We start from the raw sequence: 24,917 nt of genomic DNA, 5'->3' as shown, positions 1-24,917 counted from the left end.
CTCGGGCGGACGGGTCGCGCGCCTGCGTGTGGGGCCGTAGGCAGGGAAGTGACCGCCGGCCTCTGGGAGTCCCACACACCCCTCTTCCTCGGCTTTGGTGGGTTCCTCCACCCGCGGCGGCCGGGAAGGGATGGGCCTGGCGGGCGCTCACGGCCGGACGTCCGCGCCGCCCTTCTACCGCCCGGAGCTGCGCGAATCCCGCCAGCTCACGGCCTATGGACCTGGCCTTTTAACTGTGTGTAACTTTGGTCCTGTCCTGGCTGAAATTAAAAAAAAAAAAAAAAAGGAGCAGATCGGGGAAGCACGTGGAACGGGAGAGGAAGTTTCAGGGCCGGCTGTGGAAACCTGAGCGCCTAGTAACGTGGGGTGGACCGCAGGCGTGTAACCAAAGAACCGGAAAGGACTGGTCAAAGGGCCTTCGTTCCCATCACTTTGCGCCTCACGCTAACTTTCCTAAACTCGGGCAGACTGATTCTATAGGTACACCGGGGCTCGTGGAAAGTGTTAGGCAGAATCATGTATTCATGTGAAGGCTATTGCCATGTTTTGGTCTCCAGCAGATCTATGCCCTAGGTAGCTCCTCGACTGTCAGTGCTCCAACTGTTTCACCTGTCGTCCCGCTAGCTTCATCCAACTCTCAGTCCTGTTTCACACACCCCAGATTGTATTGCAGCAGCTCCTTTCCACTTTTGTACCCTCTGGCCTCTAAATTCACCTACATCTGAACGTATTTCTCACTTCCTGGAGGGTGGTAGAGGGCTCCTCTCAGTTCTTCAGGACTCCTGTCTCTCTCCCTCCTTCCAGTGGGCCAGATGCTGTCTCTCAGTTGTCATGGGGGATGGGTGCTAGCACTGTTTCTCTATGGTGAATTTCCCACGTTACCTTTGTTGATTGCTGCCTCTTCAGTTTTAAAATGGGCTTCATTCAGAGGTATTTCCTGTTCCCATCCTGTGTCTACTCCTTACCAAGGCAGACACGGCTAATCTGCCTAAAGTATCCACTTTCTCACTGCCTCCACTCACATGGCCTACTCTTCAATTAATGGGTTCTCTCTGTCTCAGCCTTTGTTGTAATGCTACTGTAGCAAAGTAGGTCTTTGGACTCCTTAGTTCTCAAGTCAATTTCTTCCTGATGTGTGGTTCTGGAAACTCACCTTTTGATGTGTTGTTTGCTTTTCATTATTTCCTGCCAGTCACAACTACAGCTCAAGACATTCAATGAATGGCTGCTATTTGAATGAATGAATTTTTTGCTCAACTGCTTTCAGCTTCCCAAATATGCCTAGTGATTTGTCTTTACTTTGCTCTTGAATCATCCAGTGTCTTGATTCACCCCTTCTACCTCTCTATCTCTTTTTCTATCATCTCTTCCTGATACTTGAAAAATTGACTTGCACTGTACACTTGTTCTATGTGCTTTGGACTGGTGTCTGCTCTTGTTTATGATTCTTTGATTATGACTTCGTCTAAGAAATACTTCTTAGTGAGTTATGAGTTATGTCTTTTTTTCTAATGCTAAATTATATTCTGGAAGCATGAATTCAAGATTGACCTGGGTGTCCACCTTTTCAGTAGATATCACTTAATATAAATGCCTGTTTCCCAAGGCTCATATAGGAGTTTATCACATAACATGATGACTTAGGACTTAAGTTTGCTTAAAATCGTCACTTATAGATGAATTTTTATCGTTAAGGCAATGTATTCAATGCCAACACATCAACCCATATTTACATAAATTATTTTGGCTCTAGGTCATCATAGCTTGCAAGAAAACACTTCAACGAAAGGACTTTTCTCATTATTAGTGAGTCTATGAAACCAGTCCAGAAAAGGTAAATAACTTTATATATTTTGTTTAAATGTTACATTAAAATACAAATTTGAAATAAAATGCTTATTTCATTACTTTTCCTGTATGAGAAAATACAGAAGCAACCAAGACACTTAATCTAGATTTAGAAAGAAAGAAAGTGTAATGCTATAAAGTATAGTAATGTTCATGGTAGTGGATAGGTCTCAATTCCTAATCCATTTTGATCTGTTGTGCATTTCAGTATGTATACCTAACTGTTAAATCTAAGACCTGAACATAGGAAATAGAAGGGATATGGTTATCAAGATTGTTTTAATGTTATATTTATACACAGTAATGAGAGACTTTCAGTGATGTATAAACATGCATCTGCTTCTCAGAGTTCCCATGGGAGCAAGCTTTGAAGTTCAGGGAGTGGCTAATGGTTCCTTTGATCTTCTTGGTCTTTTTACACTTCTGGGAGCTTTGGAGGAAGGCAATTTTGCTTATCACTGGGGCCTATTGTTAAGCAAAAGAAAAAGTAACTTCCTGGTTCTGTTGATGTAGGTGGTGCCATGTCAGAGGGGTTCTCTGGCTAGCAGCCTGAACTGTTTACCTAGGGCCTTTCTGTGTCCAGAGGTAATTCTTGGGTGAATCCTTTTGGCCTCACCCTTAATCCACTTCAACTAACTGTATCATTGGTTGATTGCCACAAGCCTATCCTTTAGTCTTAGAAACGCTTTTAAATGACTGTATGTAAAGAAATTTATCTTATATGTATATTTACACATGGTGGCCCTCATAGATAATCACATTATAAATTTTAATACCTTTCCTTCCAAGCTTTTTATTAAATATATGTTAGGTATTTTTAGGGACATTTCTGCTTATTCTGAATAGGCATTTTGTGTTTTTTTTATTATTTTGAAAGGAAGAACTTAAAAAATGTTATTCACTTACATTAGCCTTTCTTTGTTACAATTCCACACTTTTACAATGTGTTCCCATCCCCTCCCCCTGCTCTTCTTACTCCAATTCCCAAAACTATTTCAACAGGTCTCATTGTTTATAGTTACAAATAATCTATCTGGACACTATTCAATCTTTTTTTTTTTTAATCCTCCATGTTAGCCCAACCCCCTCCTGCTATTACTACTCACAGTCTGTTTCTCTTTCCCTGCCCCCATCTCTCCATTGATTAACAGCTTTCATTAAGTTTTTTAGTTGTTTTCATATATATTTATTATATTCCAAATTTTTCATTTTCTTTTTCCCTTGCCTCTTCTCCTTTTCTTTCTAAGTTTGATTCATGTTCCAAGGTTATCCATGTAAAAATTATATATGTGTGTATGTGTATACATGTATGTACATGTCCATGGATATGTATTTCTCTTATGTCTAGTTTCCACATGTAACTGGAAACACACACATGTGTGTATGTGTTTATACATGTGTATGTGTGTGCATACACAGAGTTCAAGCCCCAGGACTGGCAAAAAAAATTTTGTAAGTATTTTCTCATATTTTACTATGTTGTTGTTGGATGGAGACAGCTTTCATTTTTAGAAGTGGGGAAATGGTCCTGGGTCTGAATCCCAGGACCTGAGTGCTCTTTCTGATCTTTTATTTGCTCAAAGCTAGCACTCTACCACTGAGCCACAGCTCCACTCCAGTTTTTTAGTGGTTAATTGGAGAAAAGAAGTTCACAGATTTTCTTGCTTGAGCTTGTTTTGAACTGCAATCCTCAAATCTCAGCCTCCTGAGTAGCTAGGATTACAGGCATGAGCCACTGGCACCTAGATTTTTTTTTTTAATATAAGAAATTAGTCAATGCATCAGAATGGACACCCACCCCCCCCCCCAAAAAAAAGCCTTGGAAAGTATCTTTAAGGATTCTGAACTTCATGCTGAATGTAATTCAGCATTCCCAGAATGCTATATTTCAGCATCATAACGTGTATCGTTTTTTTAAAAGATATGCAACCAGCAATACCTTTCTTTTAGTTGCCATTGTTGCTGTTTATGTTTTCTTTTCCTTTTGTCTTGTTTGTTTGTATTTGGGAGGTCACATAGAAGGTGGAACAAGATGAAGAAATACAGCAATGATACTCAGTAGACACTATGTGGAAAATGAACTGGATATCTTGTGGGTGGGGACTGGAGGGAAAGAGTGGGAGAGAGTGATCGAAAAGAAGACATGGTTCAAAAAGAGTTGTACTTATTACTCATTACCTCATTCATGTAACTGTAACCCTTCTGTATACCAACTCTACAATAACAAGAAAAAAGCTCCCTAAATGAGCTTAAATTTAGTACTATAGTTTAAATCTTTTTGAAAAATATTTACTTACTTATTGTCAAATTGACGTACAGAGGGGTTACAGTTTCATATGTAAAGCAGTGAGTACATTTCTTGTTCAACTTGTTACCTCCTCCCTCCAGCAGTACCTTTTAAAAGAAGTTTGGGGCGGGCTGGGGATATGGCCAAGAGTGCCTGCGTCATATACATGAGGCCCTGGGTTCGATTCCCCAGCACCACATATACAGAAAATGGCCAGAAGTGGCGCTGTGACTCAAGTGGCAGAGTGCTAACCTTGAGCAAAGAGAGGCCAGGGACAGTGCTCAGGCCCAGAGTCCAGGCCCCAGGAGTGGCCAAAACAAAAAACAAAAAACAAAACAAAACAAAAAGCTCAAGAAGTTTGGGGAGGTCAGCTATGATTAAATTATCTCACTTAATGGCCCACTTATCCATTCATTGATGAACAGCTGTTACTTCTCTGCTAGGCATTATAGGTACCAAGGAAAACAGGGAAGACTTTGCCCTTGTCTTCTTGGAGCCCATAGTCCAGATGGGGAGAACAGCTAAACCAGAGACTTAAGGCTGAGGTGTGGTAGTGTATTTGCCTAGCACACATTAGGCTCTGAGTTCAATCACTAGCACTGCAGACTTTCATAACATCTAGAAAAGGCTACACTAGGGAAAGCAATGACTAGGAAAGATACACATTGTGGGGACAAGATAAGGTTTCTCAACAAAAGCAACATTTAGTCAGAGACTTAGAGGGGAAGCATAAGTTAGTATCATGAGCAAGCTCCATCAGAAACATAGATGGACTTGCTTATGTCTTTCCACAATTTATTGAAAAACAAGGAATTCACAAGCTATAGCAATTGCATTGGCATTGATACTCCCAACTATGACTGAGATAATTTGATAGCCTAGACCACTGGAAACACAGTTTTGTTTTGATTCCAGTCTTGATTACTAATATTAAGCTTAGTTCTCACGTTGTACTTCACACTAATATAGAGGTTACCTGATGGCTAGGAAAGGGTTAAAGCAGCCTCAGCATTGAAACCTTGCTCAGGGCATGAGCAGAGAAGGATGTAGATGAATAGAGTCATAGATGTGTAGAGTGGACAGATAACATACTAGTACAGAACCCAGTCATAGAGCTGTCACTTAGATATTGAGGTCTGTGGAATCAAATGGCAGAGTTGCTCTGATGTTCAAATGGTGGTTCAAAGTGCACAGCTGGTTTCAGATACACAGTTGAGTTCAGAGGAAGTTGATTTTCAGGCTTTCTGAATCCAGAAGGTTGTTAGTTTGAATGGGTCACATCTAGAAAGGAGATTGAGCTGAGCTAAAGCCCAGGAAACAAAGATGGGAATTTATTACCTGTTCTCTCTCTCTCTCTCTCTCTCTCTCTCTCTCTCTTTCTTTCTCTCTCTTCTTTACTTCCTTCCTTCCTTCCTATTTTCCTTCCTTCCTTCCTTCCTTCCTTCCTTCCTTCCTTCCTTCCTTCCTTCCTTCCTTCCTTTCTTTCTTTCTTTCTTTCTTTCTTTCTTTCTTTCTTTCTTTCTTTCTTTCTTTCTTTCTTTCTTTCTTTCTTTCTTTCTTTCTTTCTTTCTTTCTGTTTCTGGGGCTTGAACTCAGGGCCTGGGCACTGTCCCTGAGCTATTGTGCTCACGGCTAGCTCTCTACCACTTGAGCCACGGCTCTACTTTTGGCTTTATTTATTTATTTATTTTTGGTGCCTAATCAGAGATAGGAGTCTGATGGACTTTCCTGCCTAAGCTGGCTTTAAAATGTGATCCTTGGATCTCAGCCTCCTGAGTAGCTAGGATTATAGGCTTGAGCACCAGCTCAGGCTGTTGATTCTTTAGGCATGCATAGGATAATGTAATGACATGTTGGTGTTTCTCAGTACTAGATGTCCCTCTTTTTATATGATTCAGATGAGAATACATGAATCATTGTGTTCGATAAGTTCATGGATAGACCTGCTTTATCTGGTAGAGTTTTTGTTGTAAGGTAAATCCAGTTGGTGAGATACAGAGAAGGCATATTTTGAGAGGTCAGATTGGCAGTCTTTATTGGAGCGCTGGTATCTGCAGGTGGACTATAGTCACAAAGCCCTGCATCCCTACTTAACACTGATAGAGAACTGAGCCATGAAAGCAGAAGAGGAAAGAAAGAGCAGAAAAACAATGCCAACAACTCAGATCAACCCCAGTGGAGCGCTGAAGTGGGATGCCATGTTGACTAGAGGCAAGACAGGAGACAGGACACACAGCACACAAGGCCTGGCATAATGGTGTCTGAGCTGGTCTGGGCCTAAAATAGGGTCAAGTCTGGGAGCAAGGTCACAGGAAACTGGAGAGTCCAAGTGCAAGGCACAGGACTGACAGGTCCAGTAACCTATTATCCAATTCTCCTCCTCTGCCTCTAGGAATTCAGGCACATCCAACCACCTGAGAGGTAGGACTTTCCCTTCCTCCACCATGAAGACAAGATGGCATCAGTTAAACCCAATTCACTATCTACTATGTGGCCAAGATGGTGCAGATTAGACCTAGCATCCCCACTTCAGTTTGATACACTCAGCTATCTGAGTGTGTGTGTGTGTGTGTGTGTGTGTGTGTGTGTTTTTAATTGAATAAGTTTGTAGGTAGCAGTTTTTATTTGCATAATGTACCCAGATGGTGGTTGTTTACTTGCATAAACAAAATCTAAAGGCATTCTTTCTGTTTTGGCAGTTATGCTCAAAATGGAATAGCTAAGGTCAAAACTATTGCTGTTCAAAATGGAGTGGGTCACAGTTAGCACAGCCTTAAAGCTTCTGTTTTATACATGATAATGTAACCCTGAGCAAACCTAGCCTGTTATTTCAGTTAGTTAGACAGAAGATAAAGGGTAGGTCTTTTTTTTAACCCAGAATTCCAGAGGCAAAGCTTGCTGAAGATCAGAAGACCTGGAAGGCAAGATAGGAAGCAGCTGTGGAGCCTAGAGGGGTAGAAAAGTGAAGCCTAATCACTAAGGGCCTTATCAGCTATAGTGGGGGGAGGAGGGAGTTGAATTTATTCCAAGGGACATTGGGAGTCTGTTGAAGATTTGCTTTTTGAAAATATCACTCATGGTACAATGTGGAAAAAAGATTGAGGTTGGTGGTGCAGAAGGGAGATAAGAGCTTGTTGCAAAACCTCTGGTAGAAAGGCCAGCTTTTTATCTACCATTTAGCTGAGGAGATCCTACAAGAAAATGGGAGGTGAGTCTTATAACCATCTTTCATTCTGTCACTGGATGCATGTGAGGGGTTTGAAGTTTCCCTCTAAAGTTCAGGACTCTTCAGTTATGGTCCTTGACTTCAATGACAGATTTATGGACATATCATAATGTAAGAAAACTTGGCAGAGATTTATTGAGTAAGTAAGCAAGCAGGCAAGCTGACAAACAGACAAGCAAAAATTTAGAGACACTTTAATAGAGTGTGGGTACTCTCAAAGAGAGAGACACACAGCTCTTTTGCGTTGGGAGTATTTATATGACTGATGTTAAAGTTATGTAAAGATAAGTCCTGTTACACTGTCTGAGTTCCTGGATGTTTGAGGCATTTCTTCCAGGGAAGAATGCATCCTGCCATAAAACAGATACTTATCCTTGAGATAAGGAAGGCATCTTGTTTATTTTAGAAGCAAAGATTATGCTTCTGTGTTTCTAAATACCTCTTTCTGAGTTGCCTTCTCCAGACCTCATTTTCCCTAATTTATTCCCTCATTTTCTCCTAAAATAACTTTTGATCCCTTAATCTTAAGAGAAGTAGATGGATGGATATCTCCTATTTGCTTTAAGCTTAGGTTTTTTTGAATTTCTGGCAGCTGTTTACCATGCCCAATTTTTGCTCATCTATCCTGGCTCAATTCCCTTCAGTAATTCAGTACATTTAGCTTCTGGCCCTATACAAGCAACCTAGTATTCATAAGCATTTAATAAATGATTGCTGTCTTCTCTGCTCTTTTGTATGTTTGGAGGAGGGATAGATGATCTATTTCCAGTTTCTCCAAAGATTCAAATATAGGGAGGATATCCATCTTAACTTTCTCCCTCTTAGTGGTGCAGGTGTCCTCATTTCCCTCTACTCACTCAACACGATGCTATATCCTGAGCTTGCTACTAAAGTCTTGGTTTTCTTTAGAAAAGCTCTGTGAGCTTACACAACCCACTGAATTCCCTTTTGAGCAAAGAGGGATAGTAGCCTTTTCTTTAAAAAAAAAAAGGGGGGGGGAGAAAAAGATCTTTTATTAGTAATACTTATATAAGAAGAGATTTCATTGTGACATTTCCTCACATGCCCAATGAGACTCAACCCTCTCTGTCTCTCTTCTTCATCCTTCCTCCTTAAAAAAAGTTCAACAAATTTTATTGTTCTATTTTCATACAAGCATATGAAGTACTTGAACTATATTCATACTCACCCTGTCCTTTGCCCTCACATACCCCTAACCTAGCCTGTTTAATTTTCCTCTGACTTTTTTCCATTATAATTGTAGAAAAGGAATTTACCATGGTAATTCACATGTGCATATATTATAATTTAGTCAGATTAACTACCTCCATTGCTTTCTGCTTGTCTCCTTTACTCCTATTGTTCAATGCTTTCAGTGAATTTCCTTATGGAATCTTTATAACATGTACTTTGATGTTATTGAGGATGGAAAATATCTTGGTTCTACCAATACTAAGAACATGGGTATTTCCTCATTTAAACACTAATACATGTTGGACATAAAAATAAGGATAATACAGGCAACTGAAAAACAGAAACATGTAGCACCATCACCAAATGACAACTATTACTATAAATCTAAACATCTTTTTTAAGGCTCTTAATGCACATTGCTGATTTGATTTGCTAAAAAGGGTATACTAACTAGGTATACTAGAACATGTCTGTAATCCCAACACTTGAAAGCAGAGACAGAGGTCTAATGGCTCAAGAACTTATCCCCACAGAGGATCACAAGAGCCCAATAGCTATACCCTTATGAACACATAAGATGATAAGAGAAATGAACTCCATGTTATGGAAACAATTGTTATATCACAGTTGTAACTACTTTCAACGTGCCATGTGTAACTGTAGCTTCTATTATTGATGATCTTCTTGTATCACCTTCCTGTGGTTGTACCTACACTATGTCTGTATCTTATCTGAGTATATTGGAAACTGTGTATACTGGTATTAGAACTAGGAAATTGAAAGGGAATACCAAAATCGAGAGACACAGGGTAAAAAAAAAAAAAAAGACAAACAACTACAAAAGCAATACTTGCAAAACTGTTTGGTGTAAATGAACTGAACAACTCATGGGGGCGAGGGGGAAAGGGAAAGGGGGAGGGGGGAATGAGGGACGAGGTAACAAACAGTACAAGAAATGTATCCAATGCCTAATGTATGAAACTGTAACCTCCCTGTAATTCAGTTTGATAATAAAAACTTAAAATAATAAAAAAAGAACTTATCCCCAAAATACCAGGCTTTTTGTGGCCCAGTGATCAAACACTTGCCAAGCCCTGGTTAAATCCCAAGCACCATAATAAAGGGTATATGTGACAAATTTAATTTCTACTAGCAACACATGAGTACCTGTTCTAATTGATAGCATTAAATATATAATATTTTATTGTATTATTAATATAATACACCAGGGAACACTCAAAATCATACAGAATTTGCTTATTTTTATATACAAAGTAAGTAAATAAGTAAAAGGGAAAAACTGTAAGGACAGTAAGGCAGACCTGCACTAAAATACTAATTAGTCACACCCTTCATAAGTTAGTAATGTGGGACGTTAGTGTTAAAGGTTTGTTTCATTTCATTTTTTAAAACATTTTTGTTAGTATGTACTTGTTATACAAGAGAATTTCATGGTGATATTTCTATTCAGGCACAAAGTATACCCCATCAGCCTCATATCCTCTATCACTTGCCCTCATCCTCTCCCTTTCTTAAAATAATTTCAAGGCCAAGTGCAGGTGACTCATGCCAACCCTAGCTGCTCAGGAGGCTGAGATATGAGTATCCACAGTTGAAAGCTAACCTTGGGCAGGAAAGACCATGAGATTCTTTTGTTTTCAGTCCTGGGGCTTGAACTCAGGGCCTGTACACTGTCTCTGGCTTCTTTTTGTTCTAGGCTAGCACTCTGCCACTTGAGCCACAGCACCCCTTCTGGCCTTTTCTATATATGTGGTGCTAAGGGATCGAACCCAGGGCTTCATGTATATGAGGCAAGCACTCTACCACTAGGCCATAATCCCAGCCCACCAACAAGACTCTTATCTCCAATTAACCACCAAAAAGCCAGAAGTGGAGCTGTGGCTGTGTTAGCCTTGAGCAAAAAAGCTCAGGAACAGTGCCAAGGCCCTGAGTTCAAGTCCCAGGACGTGTGTGTGTGTGTGTGTGTGTGCGCGCGCGTTTGTGTGCACGCACGTGCGCACACCACCCTCAAGTTTTATTATTTTATTTTCATATATACTTCTACCATATTCATCCTCCTGTTCCTTACTAGAACCCACCCCCCAACAAAGCCTGTTTTATATTCCTGTCATTCATTTTTTAGTGTATATTAGTTTTACAAAGGGCTTCACTATGGTGGTTTTTATACATGCACTAATTAAACTTTAGTCAGATTAGCCTCCTCTCTCTCTCTCTCCCTCTCCCTCTTACTCTCACTCTCTCCTCGCCTTCTCTCCCTCTCTTTCTTCCTCACCCTCCCTTTCTCTCTCTTTGAACTCAGGGACTGGACACTGTCCTTGGCACAGTTCATTTTTCTGGTTGTTAGTTGGACATGAGAGTCTCACAGATTTTCATGTTCAGGCTGGCTTTGAACCTTAATCCTCAGATCTCAGCCTCCTGAGTAGGATTACAGAGCCAGCAGCACCTGGCATTGTTTTTTTTTTCATCCCCTACTTCACCCCTAGTATCATGGCTTATAATTTTTTATATTAGTTTACATTTTTGATGTATCTATTTCTGTTTGACTATGGTTTTCCTTAACAGTAGAGCATAGAGTTTTATAAATGAGTGTAGAGATGCAAAGTGATATAGCACACCACAAACCATAGGCTATTACCACTAACTCTGGTCTGTGTTTGAGTATATGGCTTTGGAGTTCATTAAGTGGTAAATCAATTTTAGATAGACAAGTTAAAAGCTGAAAATTAAATCAATAAAAACAATAGTGACTTAACTAGAGAAAACACAAGAGGGCAATCTTGTACAGCAATAAAATATGTTTGCATAATTTTTTTCAAGTCAACATTTTTAATCAACAATGTGTTTTTTCAATGGACATTTAAAGTCTTATAGGTATGTATTATCTTTTTGTTAGATGTTATAGAAGTATAATTTTTCAGGAAATTTAGTATCAACATCCACACAATGAATTTTGTGTGCATTTGAATTATGTTGCTATCGTGTGTGTGTGTGTGTGTGTGTGTGTGTGTGTGTGTGTGTTAATCCAGGAAACAAGTAAATTTATTTTTCATTGACTATAATTTGTAACACCTGGTTTTAATTTGAAGAAAAGCAAGGAAATAAATCTAAAAGAGACACATTCTTTCATTATTAGCATCACTTGGTTGTACATGGGAGTTCCATTTTTACATGTCCTTTTACATGTACATAAACAATTAACATTGGCATTTATGTATATAGTACACTTTGATTATAATCATTCTTCCTTCTCCCCCTTCCCAAACCAGTCTCATTAAGTCTCATCAAAATCTTGCTCTATTCACATATACATGAAGTATTCTGATTTTTTTTATCTTCCTCCCCATCTTTATTTTTCTGCCCCCTCTCTTATGAGTACTTACACAACAAACGGCACGTTTCAACTTTTTTTTGCCAGTCCTGGGACTTGCTCAAGGCTAGCTCTCCTTCCACTTGAGCCACAGCACCACTTCTGGCTTTTTCTGCTTATGTGGAACTGAGGAATGCAACTCAGGGCTTCATACAGGCTAGGCAAGCACTCTACCATTAAGCCACATTCCCAGCCCATGTTTCAACTTTCTAATAGTCATTTTTGTTAAAGTTTAGGTTAATTGTCCCAAGGGGTTTTCCATAGTATCGCACACAAGCATATATCATACTTGGCATACATACATGATCCTGTATGAACTTATATAAATGGTTATATTTTAGATCTAATATCCATAGATCAGAGGAAACATGTCATGACCTTTGTCTTTTTGAGTCTGGCTTACTTTATTTAATGTTATGATCTCTAGATCCATCTAAAATACTGTTTATTCCATGGCCATACCACCCTGAACGTGCCCAATCTCATCTAAAATACCTTTTATCTAGGATTTTATATATCCATACACACACACACACACACACACACACACACACACACACACACACACACATAGAAATAATAGCTTTATTTTTCCTGATTAAGAATGAGAAATCCGGCCAGGTGCCAGTTCATGCTTGTAATCCTAGCTACTGAAGAGGCTGAAATATGAGGATCTCAGTTGAAGCTAGCTAAGGTAGTAAAGTCTATGAGACTCTTATTCCAATGAAGCACTAAAAAGGCCAGAAGTAGAATGGTGGCTCAAGTGGTAGAACGCTAGCTATCCTTGAGAAAAAAAAAAGCCTCACGGACAGTACCCAGGCCCTGAATTCAAGCCACAAGACTGGAGCTTATCAGTCTCTTATTGTAGGTTCCTTAACACCACCAACAAACTCAAGGCAGCTGGAAGAGGTGACAAGTTTTGGCATGAAAAGGACAATAAAGAAAAAAATTTAGTATTTCAGATATAACAGGTACAATACTGACATAATCTACAAGGCATCATGCATTCATAGTGATAGCATCTAGACAGCTGACTAGTTTTCTCCCAATATGTTTTGTGTCTATATATGTGCATTTTGTTATAAGATACTTATAACATAACAATGATCATCTCCAGTTTATCATTTTTTGAAAAACTACAAATCATCTATTATCATAACTAGCAAAATGAATCTAATAACTACCTTAAAAACTGACCACCTTTTACCATCACACTAGGGACCAAATTCCAGCACATTAACCTTTGGGGGGAAAACAACATCCAAACCCTAGAAATTCCTATGTACAAATACTCCCCTGTGAATAAGGACACCAATCGTGTGAGATTAGAAACTATTCCAATAATCTTAACTTAGTCACTTGAAAAGAACTTTTTCAAATAAGTATGCTCATAGGTACTGGAGGGTGACAATTGAACACGTTTTTTTTAAATCGGTTGTGGGGCTTGGATTCTGGTCCTGGGCACTATCCCTGGGGTCCAGCACAAGGCTAGTGCTTTACCACTTGAGCCACAGCACCACTCCAGTTTTCTGGTGGTTAATTGGAGATGAAAGTCTCATGGACTTTCCTGCCAGGACTGGCTTTGAACCTCGATCCTCCGATCTCAGCCTCCTGAGTAGCTAAGATTACAGGTGTGAGCCACTAGCCAGTTGAAAACACTTTTTGAAGGGACAGAATTCAACCCTGGACATCGGATAAGATTTCAGTGTAAGAGAATGCAGGACAGGTAGTCACATTGATGGCAAGGGGTTGGGGGGGAGGGGGAGACAGTGAGTGGATTCCAGTAGAAGAGACTAGATAGTTGTTCCTGGAGAAGAGAATTAGGAGAATGAAGACTCATCAATAGAACATACAGGAAGGTGCACAAATGCAGCAGTAGTACTCAGTAGACACTATGTTGAAAATGAAGGATACAACTTGTGGGTGGGATGGGAGGGAAAATTGAGAGAGTGTGAAGGAAGGGATGACATTGTCCAAAAAGAAATGTACCCATCACCTAAGATATGTAACTATAACTCCTCTGTACACCACCTTTATAATAGAAATAAAACAGGACATACAGGGCACATCTAGAAAACATCTAGTACTTGTTCAGTGCTGTGAGGGGCTGTGAAAGAAATCCTGTGCCCACTCACTCTTCAGGCTCAACCAATGGTGTGTTAGGGAGATTGTTCCTGCTTTTGTTTGGAGGATGGATTGAACAGGGAATCTGGTGGAGGAAGGCAGACCAAGCAGGAAACCCTGGTTACTGTTTGAGAAACATCAGGCAACAAATCTTGAATTTGTTAAGGCACCTGACTCACAATCATACCCTCTACAATCTGAGTATTAAAGGGCTGCTTTCTTCTGAGTTGCAAATTCTCACAGTCCAGATGGATCTCATCTCCACCTCAGGAAAAAAAAGTCAGGCAGTATATAATTTTAATTTTTTAACTTATAATTACAATTTTATTTGAAAAAAAGTTATTTTTGGTTGTTGTTTGTTTGTGTGCCTGTACTAGATCTTGAACTTGGGGGTCTGTGTGCTGTCCCTTGGCCTTTTTACTCAAGGCTGGTGCTCTCCCACCTGAGCCACAGATCCACATCTGGCTTTTTGGTGGTTAATTAGAAATGAGAGTCACATGGACTTTCTTGCCTGACTGGCTCTGAATTGCCATCCTCAGAGCTTAATCATCTGAGTAGCTAGGGTTATAGCAACAAGCCACTGGCACCCAGCAGTTGAAGGAAAGTTTTCAGAGAAAAAAATTATTCTCACACAACTATCATGATGGAAAGAGTAAACTTGTAGGATGGATATAAAAGCTGCCAGGCTTGTACTTGTATTCAAGTCTTCCATTTAGCAAGATCATTCACCTGAGTTTCTGGTCAATACAAAATACTGAGAACTGGGCATACACTATATATTTAATTACTTCCCTTATTATGCTATTCCTGAGCTAGCAGGAACATGATGTTGTTATGCATTTATTTATGAACATGAAAATCTCTGCAATACATTTTCTCCTTAAGATTGCAATCTGTTTTTGCATCTCTCCATCTAACTGGGTTGCTTATAAGTGGTGGTGCAATAGATTGCCAAGGGTTATGTATGTTGCTTGCTCTAAAGGAGGCCCAGGGGTTGTTTATTGCTCTTTAGAAGGTGTTTCTTTCTGGTTTGTTTGTTTGTTTTTTTCTTAGCAATTTCAGACTGACTCACCACAACATCTTGATCAGAAAAATGAAATTTGAAAAGCGTCTTCTCCTTTAAGTTCTTAAAAGCTTTTCTGCACCTTTTACTCAAAAGAGCGTAGGAAAGTGGGTTATGGCTGAATTAAGTGTTGCCAGCCAGGCAGATATTGTCTGCATCTGTAGAGGAAGCGTCCACCTGCCGCTTGTCATTGTGCTTGCCTGTGATATACTTACAATTATGTAGGGGATCTAGCAACAAAAGAAAATAAAAAATGACCAGAAATAGATGAAAAGTACCATTGTGTTCAGAAGCCAGGGTAGTACACACTTCAAAATGCCCTAGTTTTTCTTTCCTCTGAGAAGAGGAAGAGGAGTTAGGTACAAGTAAGGTATCAGCCATTTGGTAAGACTACATAGTGTACCTTTCTGGGACTGCTTATGAGGAGGTCCTGGAACATATTTAGAATTATAATGACTCTTTTTCTCAGAGAAGGCTATACTGGCTTTATCTTTTTCAGCAACTAACTTTTCAATACCATGTTGCTAGTTGGCTTGTGACTTCTGGTGCTTACACATAATATAGTATACTAATCAATGCATTCTCAGGTAGGAAGCAAAACATGATTAGCCAGGTGGTTTAGCCTGAATGTCCACTCTTGCAGGTAGCTAACATTCAAAAGGCCACCATTGTACAAAGAAGATGCCTTGAAAGAGCAATTTAAATCCAAGTTCACATTCCAAGAGCTAAAATTGTTGTTGTTTTGCTGGTTGTGGGGCTTGAACTCTGAGCCTGGGCTCTGTCCCTGAGCTCTTCAGCTCAAGGCTAGTGCTCTACCACTTGAGCCACAGTGCCACTTCCAGTTTTCTGGTGGTTAATTAGAGATAAGAGGCTCAAAGACTTTCTTACCCAGGCTGGCTTTGAACTGAGATCCTTAGATCTCAGCCTCCTGAATAGCTAGGATTACAGGAATGACTACCAATACTGGCTAATAGTTGTTTTTAAAGTACTCCACATGGGCTGTGAATATGGCCTAGTGGTAAAGTGCTTGCCTCGTATACATAAAGCCCTGGGTTCGATTCCTCAGCACCACATGTATAGAAAAAAGTCGGAAGTGGTGCTATGGCTCAAGAGGTAGAGTGCCTTGAGCGAAAAGAAGCCAGGGACAGTGCTCAGGCCCTGAGTGCAAGCCCCAGGACTGGCAACAACAACAAAAAAATCAAAGTACTCCACAGCTGGATGTTGGTGTCTTTATACCTGTAATCCTGTCTACTCAGAAGACTGAGATCTGAGGATTGCTGTTCAAAGCCAGCCTGTGCAGGAAATTTTGTTAGACTCTTATCCCCAATTAATCACCAAAAAGCTGGAAGTAGAGCTGTGGTCCAAGTGGTAGAGCACCAGCCTTGATCAATAAAGCTAAGGGTCTGTGTTCAGGGCCTGAATTCAACCCCCAGTTATAGGTGTGTGTGTGCACACGCACAAACACAATACATACCTGCGTGCTGTGTCAAACATCATACTTATTACACGTCATAGTAAATGTGTGTGCTCAAGGAATGCAAATGAACATGAAAAAGCTGAAGCCCAAGTAGCAGGCTGAGTGCCAAGAAAATAGTACCGAGGATTGCAAGCTGGTCCTGGTAGCTAAATTCAAAACATAACAGTGAAACTAAAAATGCTTGTATTAAGATTAGAGACTCAAGGGCAGGGAATGTGGCTTAGTGGTACAGTGCTTGCCTAGCGTGCACGAAGCCCTTGGTTCAATTCCTAAGTGCCACATAAACAGAAAAAGCCAGAAGTGGCGCTGTGGCTCAAGTGGTAGGGCACTAGCCTTGAGAAAGTGAAGCTCAGGGACAGTGCCCAGGCCCTGAATTCAGGCTCAGCACTAGCAATAAATTAATTAATTAAAATGAAAATTCCTCCTTTTCTTTGCTCTTCTTACTTTCTTATTCTGCTTAATTTTGCTTGATTTCTCTTTTACTGACCCCTTCATTTATTAAAAATTCTACCTTTTATCTCTTCCTTTTTTCCTCATCTGTGTTCTTTCTCATTTTTCCTCACTTAATAACTTCATATGCAAAGTGACTATTTCACTAAATATTAAATATATATTGAACTTTTATCACACAGTTTATGTAAAACTTCTCCAAACTCATAATTTGTGACAACTGAAAAATAAAAACCTCTAAAACATCAAGAAAATTTTTGTTTCTTATTCTCCATAAAGTTGACAAATGACTCCACCTTTCTTAAAAACCATAATTTAAATATAAAAGGAAAATGTAAATAGTAAAGAAATCTCATACCTTGGGTGATATTGCTTTTCTTACCTCTGTACCTTCAGAGACAATACAAGTAGCCAAACATTTGCTCATCTAGGTCAACCTTGGCTCCTAATATGGACATTACAGAATAAAAATGGCAGGAAATAGGACAATCATAAGAAATTTTCCTAGGAGAAATGGTACCTGCAGATCAAAGAAAACATTTGAGATCTGAGCAAAGCATAGTAACTTCAAAGGTTGTTCTTTTCACACTGTGAATCTACTTTAGGTATAAAGCTTACAAGAACTTGAGCATCCTGAAAACATTCCAGATTAACTTCCCCGTCTGACAGAAAGCAATTAAAGGTCCTAGAAGGAAAGATCGATTGAAATTTAAAGCTTAGAAATTTGCTTCTAAAATATTCTTTCCTTAGGAAATCTTTTCTTGTATAGAATCATGACTAGGAACTCTGTGTGTGTGTGTGTGTGTGTGTGTGTGTGTGTGTGTGTGTGTGTGTGTGTGTTTCAGGAATTAAGCTAAATAAATTGCACTGAAATAGATGAATAATGAAAAACATCAATGTAATTACAATTTGTAAATGCATTAAGTATTAATGATTACTCCAGTAACAACTGAAACTCTTTCTTTCCCTTCCTTCCTTCCTTCCTTCCTTCCTTCCTTCCTTCCTTCCTTCCTTCCTTCCTTCCTTCCTTTCTTCCTTCTTTTCCCTCCCTCCCTTCCTCCCTCCCTTCCTCCCTTCCTCCCTCCCTCCCTTCCTCCCTTCCTCCCTCCCTCCCTTCCTCCCTTCCTCCCTCCCTTCCTTCCTTCCTTTCTTTTTTGTTGGTTGTGGGGCTTGAATCTGGGCCTGGGCGCTGTCCCTGAGCTCTTTACCTGAAGGATAGCACTCTACCACTTGAGCCACAGCACCACTTTTGGTTTTCTGGTGGTTAATTGGAGATAAGAGTCTCACAGACTTTCCTGCCTGGGCTGGCTTTGAACCATGATCCTCAGATCTCAGCCTCCTGAATAACTAAGATTACAGGCATGAGCCACTGGTGCAGGACCTGGAACTCCTTTAAGTGATTAATGCACAAAGATTTTCCAAATTTCTGTGTCTTTCATTACTTCTGTTTAAATTAAACTAAAGCTGATCACATCAAAACTATCTGAAATTTCTTTTTTTAGTCTTTTAATTGTTTTGGTAGTACTGGGATTTGAACTTAGGGCCTCAAACTCAATTGGCTTGTTTGCTGAGTTAGTGGCTCTATCTGGATTCATGCCACAAAGGCTGGCTTTTACTGGTTATTTTGGGTATGGAGTCTCATAGACTTTCCCCACTGGGCTGGCTTTGAGCCCTGAGTCTCTGGATCTCAATCTCCTCATTCATGAGCTCATTCTGAGACTTCTTAAATATGCTTAAAAGTATATTTGTTATATATAATTTGGGGTGCAAAGAACTGTTTGGGACTTATATTTCAGTGCAAACACAATATACTTTTGTATTGAAGTATAATGAAATTAATCTTCCCTTTCTGTGTTTATATCTATTTCTCTTTTCTTCTTTTGTCTCAGTGATGCCAATTTTTCTTCTACAAACCTCAAAAGTCACTGTCCATACTTCTCCCAACATGTGCCTACTAAGATTTACAGGGCTGGGGATATAGCCTAGTGGCAAGAGTGCCTGCCTCGGATACACGAGGCCCTAGGTTCGATTCCCCAGCACCACATATACAGAAAATGGCCAGAAGCGGCGCTGTGGCTCAAGTGGCAGAGTGCTAGCCTTGAGCGGGAAGAAGCCAGGGACAGTGCTCAGGCCCTGAGTCCAAGGCCCAGGACTGGCCAAAAAAAAAAAAAAAAAAAAAAGATTTACAGGCATTTTTTTTTCCTACACAGATACTGCCAAATGCAATTTTGGTTTTACTGTACATTGGGGCTTTCTTCACCCTTGCTCTCACATTATAATGGAACTCATCAATTGTCCAACAGTAATTCATCAATGAGGGAAATGGCCTTTATGATAGTTTATAAACCATGAATACCAAGGGTCTTTTCTTGATGTTTCCTTAAGACAGGCTTTAGTCTCTCTTTTGTGTTGAATTGCAGAGCTTCATAATGTTTATCATATACAAGGGAGGAAGAGCAAAGGTGTCATCAGTCAGTATCCCCTTCCCAGGGAGAAATAAGTCATAGAGGAAAATGAGCAGATAAACTTTTTTGTTTTGTTGTTTTACTCAAGGCTATCTCTCTATCACTTGAGCCACAGCTCCACTTCTAGCTTTTGGATCATTAATTGGAGATACAAGTCCCATGAACTTTCCCTGCTTATGATGGCTTTGAACAGTGATCTTCAGACCTCAGCCTTCTGAGTAGCTAGGATTATAGACATGAGTTGGTGGTGCCCAGCTGAAGGATGAGCTTCAAGGCACTTTCCTGCATTTTCCATCACTGTCTAATGTATTTGTAAATATACGTAAAGGAAAAATCTCTGTTGGATCTTTAAGTAGGAATAATAATAGAACTTACAGTCTTATGATGAAGGTCAAGTCAGATAATCATTGTAAAGCACTTAACAATACTCACATTAATCTTCAAATATTCTAGTCATCATTAGTATTAGTTAATGGTGTCTTGTCCACTAAGTTATACTGGCTCATTACTTAATATAAAAATCATGTAACTAGGCTGTTTCATTCCAATGAGAAATGATTTTTTTAACCTTATGTTTTTTTCTGTACAAATTTGCTATTTAATTGGTTTGTCCAAATACTATTATTGGGTGCAAAAGAAATAGGTTGTGATCTCTAAGAATATAATATTAGATGTTGCAGTGTATTCTCAATAATATTTTTACCGATTCCAAGATAAAACGTGGGAACAGACAATGAAGCAAGCAATAATAATAGCAATATGTTTTTATCTCTCTCCTTTCACCTCTTTTTCTTAAGCAAAACCATTTACTATCAGTTTTGGGTTTGTTGTTTTTTTTTGGTCAGTTGTGGGGCTTGAACTCAAGGCCTGGATGCTGCTCCTGAGCCTCTTTGTGCTCAAGGTAGCACTCTACCACTTGAGCCACAGTGCCACTTCTGGTTTTCTGGTGGTTAACTAGAGATAACAGTCTCAACAGACTTTTCTGGCTTCGAACTGAGAGCCTCAGATCTCAGAGTAGGTAGGATTACAGGTGTGAGCCACCAGTGTTCGACTTTACTATCAGTTTTCTATTTTAATAATGACCAGAAACCAACTGAACACACAGAGGTATATTTATGCTATTTCTGCCAATTGTGATATCTGACAGTCAGTAGCTGAAATATTGCACTGCTGGGTCACTTAATTTTTTTCTATTGGGAACTGTGGTCTAAAACTGTATGAGCCTAATCTTAAATTTTTCTCACTATTTTTGTGTTTTTTTAAAAATACAAACTAGAGGGGCTGGGGATATAGCCTAGTGGCAAGAGTGCCTGCCTCGGATACACGAGGCCCTAGGTTCGATTCCCCAGCACCACATATGCAGAAAACGGCCAGAAGCGGCGCTGTGGCTCAAGTGGCAGAGTGCTAGCCTTGAGCGGGAAGAAGCCAGGGACAGTGCTCAGGCCCTGAGTCCAAGGCCCAGGACTGGCCAAAAAAAAAAAAAAAATACAAACTAGATATACACATTCGAATACAATGCTACTGAGAGTACAAATTGATATACTTAAAGGTCAGTTTGATTTTTTATTGCAAATTTAAATGTGGATATCTCTAATCCTACCATTTTACCTTTAGGTATTTCTTCTGTAGAACTGCTTGTAAAGAGCACAAAACCATGTACATTGAGATGTTCACTGCTACACTATTTCTACTGGAATAGTACTATCTACAATACAGAAGTCCATCAACAGACTGGTTAAATAAAACACGAGGCATCCAGACAATCAAATAGAATACAATTGTAAAAGAAAAAATGGACTGTGTTATGCATGAATAAAGCATGAAATAATATAGAGAAATCATGGAATGATTGTATCTCTAACAAAATATGAGAAGTCTTACTTTCTCTATTGTGTATTTTACTGAGTTGAACATTAATAATATGACTAAAGTCCTTTTGTTAGCAAGAATATATTGAAACATATATATACATACATATATATAATATGATAAATACATACCTAAAAACTCAAAGGAAAGTGCCAAACAAACTAATGTGGTTGGTTCTGGTAAAAGAGAAACAGCATCCTGTCTACTGACTCCCAATCTATTATATTTTTATTATAACAGCACACATATGTATATATATACATATATGTATGTGCATATGTGTATATGCACACATGCACATGTTTGTGTGTGTAAGACAGAGACAGACAGACAGACAGACAACTGATTGACTGAAGTTCCTTTTCAATTGGGTAACCTCTGTTACCTCTGTTCCTTTAAAATTTAGTATTCTTCATGAAGCCAGGACTCCTCTTCCTTTGGCCTCTCTGCTCCCCTCCATGTTTGAGACACTTATGAGCAAGTTTCTTCTCCTAAGGCAGACTCAATGAATGGAGTGGCTGCCTGTAATACTATGATGAAAGGGCATCTGAAGACAAATTTGGGACATCATTAATTATCCCCTGACTACATGATGAATATCAATCTCAGAGATAGTAATAGTTCTACAGTTTTCCCCCAAGGCTAAAGTCTCAGAACATTAAGAAATTTTTGAAATAGTAAAGCGAGAAAGCAAAATCCCAGTCCATCAAACCATGGTGTTCCTTGAATAGTCATTTGCTTTACTACTTTGTTTAGGCCTCTGAATGTCTTTGAACAGCATGTAAGAAGGGATCAGGAATTACACTAGAGGGCAGGGACTCTTTGAATTTGAATTTTTTTTTCTTCGTAAATAGCCATCAAGCTTCAAATAGTATCACAGGCTTACAAAGAGGAGAATAGAATTCAATAATAATTCAAACATTACTTTCCTTTCTTCCTTTTTCTTTGAATATCTGAGAAGGAAAGTCTAGAACACCTCATTTTGTATCCAGAGCTAGGATGTATTATCTTTATAGGTTAACTTAAATCTCATGTTTTCTGAGATAATTTCATGCATCAAATATCTTTTCTCTTTTTGGATTGGATCTCTCTATATTGCCATATGTTGCCCAGCCTGGTCTCCAGCACCTGGACTTAATTGATGAAGTGATAAAGAGAATTCTGGGACTGAGAGGCAAGGGTGCTTGTGGGCAGTAGAAAGTATTGAAGGCTTGAAGTTGTGCATGATTTACTGTATCTCTGCATTCATTCCTAACTCAATTCCTCACTCTTGGAGGCCAGAAAGCCTTGTATAAATAAAAAATTACTTGATACTTGATCAGAAAGAAGTGTGTGTGTGTGTGTGTGTGTGTGTGTGTGTGTGTGTTAGAGATAAGAGTCTCACAGGCTTTCTGGCCTGGGCTGGATTAGAACCTTGATCCTCAGATTTCAGCCTCCTGAGTAGCTAGGATTAGAGGTATGAGCCACAAGCACCAGTAGGTTGATTACTGCTAAGCCACATTCCCAGGCCCACAGTATTTTAATTCTATTGCATTATAAATTGCAAATTTTATAGTATATTAATGGTATGCCATTTTTTTTTTAAGAAATAAGGGGAGTAGATAGTTGACAAAGACCTTAGAAAGACAAACAGTATAATTTTACTTTTTTTTTTTTTTTTTTTTGGCCAGTCCTGGGCCTTGGACTCAGGGCCTGAGCACTGTCCCTGGCTTCCTTTTGCTCAAGGCTAGCACTCTGCCACTTGAGCCACAGCGCCACTTCTGGCCGTTTTCTGTATATGTGGTGCTGGGGAATCAAACCCAGGGCCTCATGTATACGAGGCAAGCTCTCTTGCCACTAGGCCATATCCCCAGCCCCAATTTTACATTTCTTGAACACAAACATATCAAACACAACTGGCCTTGGTGTGACACAAGGAGAAACAGCACTTGTAGTTTCACACTGACTCCAGATTGGTTTTGAAAGTACTTTACAAGGGCTGGGAATGTGGCTTAGTGATAGAGTGCTTGCCTAGCATGCATGATGCCCTGGGTTCGATTCCTCAGCACCACATAAACAGAAAAAGTCAGAAGTGGCGCTGTGGCTCAAGAGGTATAGTGCTAGCCTTGAGCAAAAAGAAGCCAAGGACAGAGCTCTTGCCCTGAGTTCAAGCACCAGGAATGGCAAAAAAGAAAAAAAAAAAAAGCACTTTACAGTGAAGTTTCGAGTTTAGAGTTTTTAAACACTACAAGATATATGGAGCTTATTCAGAAGAAAAAAAGATATATGGAGCTAAATGAATGTGAATTCTGGACCTCTACTTGTCTTTACCAGGCAAAAACAACCATGTTCTATAGGAGTGTTTGGATTTGGAAAGGTTTAAAAGCTCCTCTAACCTAATATTGCTCTTTCTAAACTGCCATTCCAAATTCTGATGATTCAGATTCATGTCAGGGAAATAGGGAAGAGCTGACTTGCCAGGCAATAACTCAAGACATTGGGAGGTTAAATACAGGATTATCATTTAGGCTTTATTTTATTTTACTTGGTTATGGAGTTTGAACTCAGGGCTTGGGTGCTGTCCTTGAGCTCTTTTGCTCAAGGATAGCATTCTTCCATTTTGAGCCACAACTCTGGTTTTCTGGTAGTTGGGGATAAGAGTCTCATGGGGGTCTGGGAATACGGCTTAATGGTAGAGTGCTCACCTTACATGCATGAAGCCCTGGGTTTGAGTCCTCAGCACCACATGAACAGATAAAGCTGGAAGTGGCGCTGTAGCTCAAGTGGTAGAGTGCTAGCTTTGAGCAAAAAGAAGACAGGGACAATGCTCAGGCCTTGAGTCCAAGCCCCAGGACTGGCAAAAAAAAAAAAAAAAAGTCTCATGGACTTTCCTGCCCAGTCTGGCTTTGAAGCATGGTTCTCAGATCTCAGCCTCCTGAATCACTAGGATTACAGGCATGAGCCACCAGCTCCCAGCATATTATTTATGTTTATATTTTTATTTATGTTGAAATGGTTGCATGAAAAAAGTTGCATAATTAATATTTTAGTTGATAGCATGTGATCAGTATTTTAACTAATAATGGAGATTTCAAGTAAATCCTGTCTCACTGTACCACATCTTCAAATTACTCTCATCCTCCATAAATATTATAAGAAAATTACATGAATCAGTACAATGTATTTCTTCTCACCCTCCAATATTATTTATATCAGTGCATAATCCAACATGACTAAGAAAGTTCTACTTATGCCTTTTTATAAGCAGGATTTGACTCTGGGCATGAGTAAAGAAAGTACTTATTACAAATTGAAACTTTCATTTTCTGTGATATATAAAAATAGCCCATGAGGGGCATGACAGTTTATAATACCTTGAAAATAGAAATGACTTATTAATGCAGATTAAGTGAATGCAACAGAAATAGCTGCAAGCACATATTAAAAATCACTAGCTTAAAAAAAATCCTGCAATGTGGGGGAAAACCCCTCATTTTTTAAAAGACTGATAATCAACATGCTTTGTGATGCCCTTTTAAAAGGAAAA

General features: G+C 39.4%; 1 long non-coding RNA gene across 1 annotated transcript; it reads right to left on the bottom strand.

Moving 5' to 3' along the window:
- Window positions 1–747: 747 nt before the first annotated feature.
- On the bottom strand, window positions 748–12,514 carry LOC125363168. The gene is made up of 3 exons (XR_007213183.1): window positions 12,502–12,514; window positions 853–979; window positions 748–771 (listed from the first exon to the last, which is right to left on the bottom strand). It is a non-coding gene; the product is annotated as an uncharacterized LOC125363168 (long non-coding RNA).
- Between the last annotated feature and the right edge of the window lie 12,403 nt (window positions 12,515–24,917).

This window comes from Perognathus longimembris, chromosome 14, assembly GCF_023159225.1.
Source record: "Perognathus longimembris pacificus isolate PPM17 chromosome 14, ASM2315922v1, whole genome shotgun sequence".
Lineage (NCBI taxonomy): Eukaryota > Metazoa > Chordata > Mammalia > Rodentia > Heteromyidae > Perognathus > Perognathus longimembris.
Note: the sequence above shows the minus strand (reverse complement) of the source record. Positions and strands in the feature narration are given on the sequence as shown.